The sequence below is a fragment of the Montipora capricornis genome, chromosome 14 (assembly GCF_036669925.1).
Source record: "Montipora capricornis isolate CH-2021 chromosome 14, ASM3666992v2, whole genome shotgun sequence".
NCBI lineage: Eukaryota > Metazoa > Cnidaria > Anthozoa > Scleractinia > Acroporidae > Montipora > Montipora capricornis.
The window spans coordinates 1,555,001-1,563,084 of record NC_090896.1 but is presented as its reverse complement, the minus strand read 5'-3'; the positions used below and the strand labels follow the sequence as shown (position 1 = coordinate 1,563,084).

At 37.2% G+C, this 8,084-nt stretch overlaps 1 long non-coding RNA gene across 6 annotated transcripts in view; it reads right to left on the bottom strand.

Moving 5' to 3' along the window:
• The window catches only part of LOC138031215 (uncharacterized), a 64,714-nt gene that overhangs the window by 3,359 nt on the left and 53,271 nt on the right, over positions 1-8,084 (bottom strand). For 5 of the 6 annotated variants that reach the window (XR_011128208.1, XR_011128211.1, XR_011128212.1 and 2 more), the window contains 5 exons: positions 7,876-8,084; positions 7,543-7,623; positions 6,738-6,806; positions 4,071-4,123; positions 1,402-1,471 (listed from right to left, as the gene is read on the bottom strand). The exon at positions 7,876-8,084 is cut by the window's right edge and continues 38 nt beyond it. This is a non-coding gene — a long non-coding RNA (uncharacterized lncRNA). The remainder of the gene's footprint in view (positions 1-1,401; positions 1,472-4,070; positions 4,124-6,737; positions 6,807-7,542; positions 7,624-7,875) is intronic. The other variant, XR_011128213.1, reaches the window with a different exon arrangement.

The window sequence follows — 8,084 nt, the reverse complement described above, 5'->3', positions numbered from 1 at the left end:
ATTTAACTCTCTCGTTCTAATCAACACGTTCCATTGTACACTCTTTTTTGTTACCTTTGGCTATTTTGTTAGATTCTCAATTTATTTCACGTTGTTATTTATCTTTGTTTAGCATATTATAAATTCAAATGTAACTTCAAATTAATTCTACTTCCAACTGAATATGGTCGTTGCACGACCGAAAGATGTCTTGTAAATTTAATTTCAAATGTGTCGTCACTTTTATAAAAATAATGAAAGTGTGGTAACATGAAAGTCAGCAAAGATTCCCTGAAGCAGATTCGGAGGCACTTAGTTTTCCATACTTGAGTGATAGCTCGAAATTATTTCAGAGCAAATTTTATATCTTCACAGAGATATCTCAACCCTTTTATCACTTTCGAGCAATCAGACGAGGGATTACCGACCCACCTATGGGAATCTAACGATCAAAAGAAAACAAAATATGATGGAATTTGGTGGTAAATTGTGACCAGTTCTTTTTTTGTCTAACCCAAATGCGCTTAGAGAATTGTTGACACCTATGGAACTTAGCTTGTTTTAAGTGCAATCTAATTATAAAAACACAAAGTACATGTAATTTGGCAAGAAAAGTGGCTTGAAAATGATCACATAGTCCACAACGGAAATCTACAGTTTATTTCTCGTAACCACTCCAAAACACACATGGCTATCGGCGGTCTTTCCCTACATCTAGGTATGACGGAAAGCCGCAAGAATCTGGAACAAAAATTCATCACCCTTAATCCTCACGGTATTAACGAACGCTTTTCATTTAACTAATATATTCCTATTTTTCACGTTGCCATGTTACCACCAATAGCGTAGCTCCTACTCTACTATAAAAACTACACGTAACCCATTATTTCTCATAATATGAGAAAGGAACGATTATTAACTTAAGTAGTGTTTAGCCTAGAATATGAGAACATGAGAGAAACCTTAACACAATGGGAGAGGAAAAAGATTACAAAAAGTTGGCGGGGAAATGAAAACTACAATTTGGGATTGCAACAAGTTATTTAATCTTTTCCCGGTTATTCCCTTAAAAATAAAGAACTCTTCATCTACTGTACTCAGAATGCTTCTAAAAATAACGTTTTATCGTTAATACCCTAAAAAAGACAGACAGAAACATTTGAAGAACTGGAGGCCAATTTCCCTTTTAAATGACCACTAGCAAATTGCTGCAAAAGCCGTAGCTATTCCTCTTGAGAAAGTCCTGCCTTCAATTATCAGCTCTAATCAAACACGATAAATGACACAACCGTCTTTTCAAATATATTGACTCACTGAAAGAACTTTTTGACCTTCTGAAACAAGTTACAAGTTGAAAGTTGTGCTGGCCTTAGAATAAACCATTTCAGTTTAAGTCGGAACAATGATGGCTTGGTTCCTTACCTGCATCATAAAGACTCAGTGCTGTGAACTGGTAAGCTAACGTTTGTCCTCAGGGATGTCTTCTCAAAAACTGATGAGAAAGCCACAACCAAGAAAAACTTGTTTGATAATTAAGTTAGACATCAAAATGAAACGATTACAACATATTTGGTGATGTAGGGATATACCTGTATCATTAGAAAGACTACATGTTTGGAAGATAACAATTTTGAATAATTATTAGCCCCTTTTAAGGTGGCTCAAAACGGTTTCAACAATTTGGACGAAGTGTATTATTACATGTATTGCACTTAATGGCAATGTTATGCTACCATATCAAACACCAATAATTGCTTAACAAGATGCACATGTTACCGTGACATAATAAATTACCATGGCAACAAAAGAACCATCTTAAAAAAGCCCTATATGTTGTGCTTAAGTAGTTATATCTCAAAAACAAACTCAGTGACCCCCATTTTTTTTATTGCTGAAAAGTGATTAGCACGCTATAAAGACGAAATTCTCCACAAAGTTTAAAAAACCTCTGGAGCCGATTCAGAGCCACCTTAAAATTTTTCAGTTGTGAAGATGACTATGAATCTGCTCCAGAGAATTTTTTTCAACCTTTGCTGAAAGTTTTGTCAAAGCATGCTTATCGCTCTCCAGTAATAAATCAAAGGAGAACTGTGAAGAAGTTGTGGATACAATACTTACAAAATGGAAGTTCTGTTGCAATCAGTTGCTTTCTGATCTTGTTAGGAAATAATGACTGAATTCGTGTGTGATTGTTATTGAAAAAGTAAAGACAAGGATTGTTTCCAAAACTCTTCAACCTTTCACGAAATCTGGAACGGCTCATGAAACAGGTTGCATTTTATAGATGCAAAAGAGTCACGTGAAAATAATCGCTAACTAGCATTTTGAGCTCCTTTAACCCTTTTAGAAGGTTCCTAAAAGCCTATAAAGTACCAGAGAACAGCCATTTACCGAGGAAAGAGTGAGTTTGTTCGTTCTTATCGTAAAGGAATGTTTCTGTTCAACTACATCAAGGTGATACCGAAAATATCTCGATATTTCTCATCTTTGTAAACAGCTATCAAGTGGTTTTATACCCATCTCTTACATTTAGGGGCCTTAAGCTTTTAAATAAATTACAAGTACACCTTACAGGTATATAACCAATAGAACCATGAAATAATAACAAACTAAAAGAACAGAAGTTTGATTTTGGTGAACACAGTTGTCACTGTCCACGGAAATCTCACGGCGTGCTCCTTTGCTAATACCAGTGGACCTTTGAACTTGGCAGATCAACGAGAAAATGTCTCTTTCCATTCATTTTCAACACACATAGCACAGTGATACCTTTAGCATCACATTGAGCAATGGTTTGGTAACATAAGAACATAGGAAAAGAAGAAAGTCGAAGAACATTCAACGTATTCCATTGCGGCATTACTTTGGAAACTGAAGCGTCGGAAAATCGATATTGCTTGTCGCCATATCAATTTGAATTCAACTGAGTGAGTGACAAATTGGCATATTCTGACCCCAAACCATAGTCATTTATACGCTTCGCATACCCACGACCAAAAATGGGGGTCACCAAGTTAGATTTTGAGATATACGCGTTTAAAGACAAAATATAGGTTGGTTTTAGGTGGCTCTTTTGTTTATCATGATTACAGCCTACCCTTCTTTCGTGAGGTGATAACCCATGGTAACCCGTTACGTCACATTATAAGTGCATCTTGTTAAGTATCTATTGGTCTCTCATTTGGTATCATAACACTATTATTAAGTGAAAAGGTTTGGTAGAATCAATCCTTCCAAATAGTACAGTTTGTTGAAAGTGTTAAAACTGGTATGAGCCTCCTCCTCCAAGCAAACGATTTTAAAAACTTCACTTATGGTCTGATTTTCCCACGTTGGGAGACGCCTTTACTAACGAAAAAAGACAGTGTACAAATCAATGTTTGGTTACATCGTTTCTGGTGAACACTACACGTTCCGACAAAGTTCACATCCGAATAGTATGTATGGAAAATCAGGAAACCCAAAATGGAGTAAACCATTAGTAAAGAAGAAAATAAAGGGCTTGACAAGGTGAAACGCTTTTGTTTTGATGATAGCAGCCTGTAAAAGTTAATTCCGGGGAAACCTTTAACAGGGGCTGCGGAGTACGTTTGGAAGGAACAAGGGGGAAGGGGCTAGGTTTTGATATGCATCACGGAAGTGTGAGGGGAGGGGTAAGAGATTTAGGAGAAAACAAAGTGGGAGGGGATGGAGGGAGGCTATAGACCCCAGCCCCCCCTCTCTGCGACCCCTGTTTAAATACAAGTATCACAGTCATTAAAACCTTATGCCTAAATGATAATGTATCCAGGTTCTACTGTGACACGTTATGTACTGGTAAGAAATAAATAGTGATACCCAAAAGAAAAGAGTGTTTCTGATCGAATCAAGTTATTTGAAACAACCAGTTTATTAACGTAAACAAAGTTCCTGCGTTTTTAATTCCCAATGTGGAACTAAATAAATACTGAGTTGACCGATGAAATCCTAATGTTTGACTATTTTGTCATTGAAGGAAAGAACAGCTTTATTCTTATTAAAATAATAAATAAATTCAGTATGCTAATGCAGTGCCACGGAAAACACCTATGATTTTAAATTTAAAAGCTTACTTGCAAAATCAGCTCCAGCATCTTGATTGAACAGCAATAACTGTATTCTTCTACTGCAGGAAAAATACATGTACGAACAAAACTAAGTTTCAACACACTAGAACAACAAGTTCCTTTTTGAAGAAAAAATTAATTAAAATTATCTGTCCTTCAGTACATGTCAACATATTTGAAACCGTTCTTTATACAGAGAACGCTATATAAAATGAAGGAAAAACAAACCCTTACTACCCCTATTGTACCAATGTCAAACACACTATGTTGCATTCTTCTCGTGTGCGATAGCGAAATCGTTTTGCGGTGTATTCAGCATCTTGAAGTCTCTATGGGCAGATAGTTACACTCAGAAACAGAAATAATTTACAGACTGGAAAATACCATCACTGGATAGGGAAAATGACTCCTTTATTCATTACCCTTGTCCTTATATATTGGTTTATCTACATGCACTTATAGTTAAGGGTGGGAAGAGACAGGGGTGACATCAAAATCCCAATAACAAGGTTATTACAGTGTAAGTTAACCCTTTTGTTTCGAAAGAGCGAAGATGAAAACACCGACTTCTCTAGATACTTAAGTCACAAAGGGAAAAAATTCAGTTGCAAATGTGACTGTAACGGTCGCAATTTCAAGCCCCGTCGGTTAGTGCGCGGCCTTGGTGCTAGAGGTCCTGAGTTCGAATCCCGAATCTCGCATCCTTGTTTCGACCTCTTTCCTTTCCGTGTAGCTAAGTAGCTTTAAATACCCATAAAAAGGAGCAATGATGGAGAGGGGGGGGAGTAAAATAAGAGCACCGTCGACCTCAGGTTTGTCAGTTGAATTACTGTTACGAGTTATCAACGTTATACATGTAAATATGGTTACTTTACTTTACTTTTTTTACAAAAAAATGTAAACGCATTCAAAATGCAGAAAGGAAACTGCTCAATTCACCTTAGTTACACTGGCCACTGTGCACCCTTCCTCTCCTTAACTCTATAAAATGCATTTGGGCAAAGCACTGTTCGGCATCCTACCACACTTGCCAATTGAAAAGCTTACAACAGGTCACAACGGTGATGCAAAAATATCTGTACTCATGCACAATATGTTTATCGGAAGCCATTGCTCAGATTTTTTTAAGGTACATGTATTTTGTAAAGTTTCCTTTACTTTGATGCAGTTACATGTGGTACTATTCAAAGACTAAACATACATAGCAGGAGTCAAGAAAGAATATTGTTTAAGCTTCAGTCTCTGGGAAAACACCCTTGCCATGGCAAGTTGTAACAATTCGTGCAAGAAAGCAAAAAAAGAAACCTTCAATAAGGGAATTGTCAGAAATTACCAGGGGAGGGGGTGGATATTTTCAGGGACGAAAACCCCCAAATAAATTATGCCTCCAAATTTGTTATATGGTGGTAGAAGAAAAATGGTTCAGTACTTTTAATAAAGCAGTGATTCAAATGTATCTCTGCTGGAGAAACAAATCAATAGTATGAAAATTGTTTCTACCAGTGGAAACCAAGATACCGGTACATGCAATAGCTTGTCTTGCTTAAAAGGCAGGATGTATTTTGCATGGCATGATGCAAGATGCAGTCATTATTGTGATGTAATATGTCACTGTGGCAATGGGCAAGCCCTGTAAAAACACCCTTTTATTATAACTTTCGTTGCTTATATCTCAAACACGAACTTGCGTTCTGCAAAGTTTAAAACAATTCTGTACAGTGGATTCAGAGACAATGTACTTCTGTGATTTTTGTAAGGTGGCTCTGATTCTGCTGTACAGATTTTTTTTTAAACTTTGCCAAAAGTTTCATCTTGGCCTTCTGATCACTTTTCAGCAATAAAAAAGGGAGTTCACCGAGTTGGTTTTTGAGATATGAGCAACTAAATCCAAAATATAGGGGTCTTTTTTGCTGGGCTTTCCCATTTCCAAGGTAACTTATTACATCACAATAATGGCCGCATCTTGTTTGGAAATAATCGGTTTTTCATATCATTGGTACCATAACATTGCTGTTACAATGTAAGTGATACAGCGTTGAAGCGTCATTCGTTGTAAAGAGAGTATCTTCAATTTGTTAATATTTTGAGCCACCTTACATGTAAGTGTCAATCGATTTGGCACTAGAGTAGTAATTGGGGACATTAATGAAATGAACTCAAGTCAAATCAAATCAAATTTTGGTTTTTGAGGACAGGGGAAAACTGTAGTAACCAGAGAAAAACCTCTCGGTGCAGTCGGACCAACAAACTCAACCCACATGACGCCGAGTCTGGGATTGAAAACTGTGCCACATTGGTGGGAGGCGAGTGCTCTCACCACTGTCCCACCCCTGCTCCCCTTCCTATTACTTCCTATTAGCCCTCCCTTTTGAAGGTCTCAAAAAACTGTGACCCTCCCCTGTTCTCCACCCCCCCCCCCCCCCCATCCCCAACACGTAACCAAGTGTCCTTGATTGGCAACGAAAATCCTGTAATTTGAAACTACCACCATAAAAGAAAAAATGTTGTAACATTTGCAAAATCTCATTCTGGCAAGATATTGGATCAGCTTGCATTCTTAAGAGTTTTCCATCCCCCTCACTATTCACTGAAGGATAGAAATTTCCAGTTGAATTATAACAGTGTGCTGTACAGCCAGCCACATCTTAAGTTAAATTCTGAGATGCCTCTTACCTTAGCATAAGGCTTGCTTGCCCTTTCAACCACCTGCAGCTACAGCTCCATGCTGCCACAATTATTTCCCTTTGAAAACACAAATCAATAATTTATGATAGTGTTTTCACACTCATAGTAAAAAGAATACAATGATAAATCATAAACCAAAATAAAAATACCGGTACTGGTTTAGAAACTGAAGTCTGGGATACATAAAATAAGGGCTTGGAAAATGCAATTATCCAAAAAAATTTCTTGAAACATCAACATCAAGGAGTGACAGAGGTTGGACATTGATGACAGGGAACTTGCTATACTCTATACTCCAAGAAAATTGCTTCCCATTTCACGTATAATCCTTTACCCCCATGTCATTTCCAAGGAAATTAGTGGCCCCCATGCACTTTAAGATGTCAGAACTAGACAGAAAAGATAATAAAAGTTATTCTAAAATAACTAACACTAATAATCGTAATTTTGAAACTAAGCCAAGCATAAGTAGTATACATGTGTTAATAATAATAATAATATTAATCACGGCAAGACTGTGAGTCTAATCAAAAGAGATGAATGCATATCTAATTACATATTAATGTTGTTGTGTCTCTGGTGTACCCACAGAAAATCTCTCTGATCTCAGAGCAGAATAGAGAATCGACAAACTCAACTGATGTACACCTGTACATGTACATTTCTTTGTTTGTACATTTTATATCTGGGAATCAAACCTGGGAGCAAGTTCTCCGTAAATTTAGAATTCACGACTCTTGTTGAACTTTGAAAATGTAGAACAAGACTAAAAAATTATTGAGCGAGATCCTACCTTGGTAGGGCTCTATTCTTGTCCATATATCAAAGAAGCTTTCTGTCTTGGTTAATGACCTCAATGGGATAAGTAAATTTCCTAAAAAAAACATTGAGGCACTGCTTATGGAGATCATTATACTATCATAGTCTATCAACCTTGTCCCAACACCAGACACCAGCAGGAACAACCCCAGGTGTCAGCTTTAGAGAGGTTTCCATGGATACCAACAGTGCACCCTTGAACCCAGTCCACAAGTTTGAACTTGCTCTTTTCACAGGACAAGTACGCAAGTTAACTTCTAGAGGTCAAAACTGAAATTCAACATAGAAACCATTTGAAAATTCTTACCGTCGAGTCGATCCTGCAATGAACGTGTTTCCCGCAACAAGAGATGGACCAAGTACTTCTCTTCTGCCATTTCTACTTATCACAAGTTAAAAAGCTGGCAAAGAGTTGTTCATCTTATTTGTGATTTCCCATGATGTAGGTTCACTGGTTTAGCAGGCTTCAAATAATAGATTCTCCCTCCGACAGCTTTTCCTCCAGTCACATTTAAC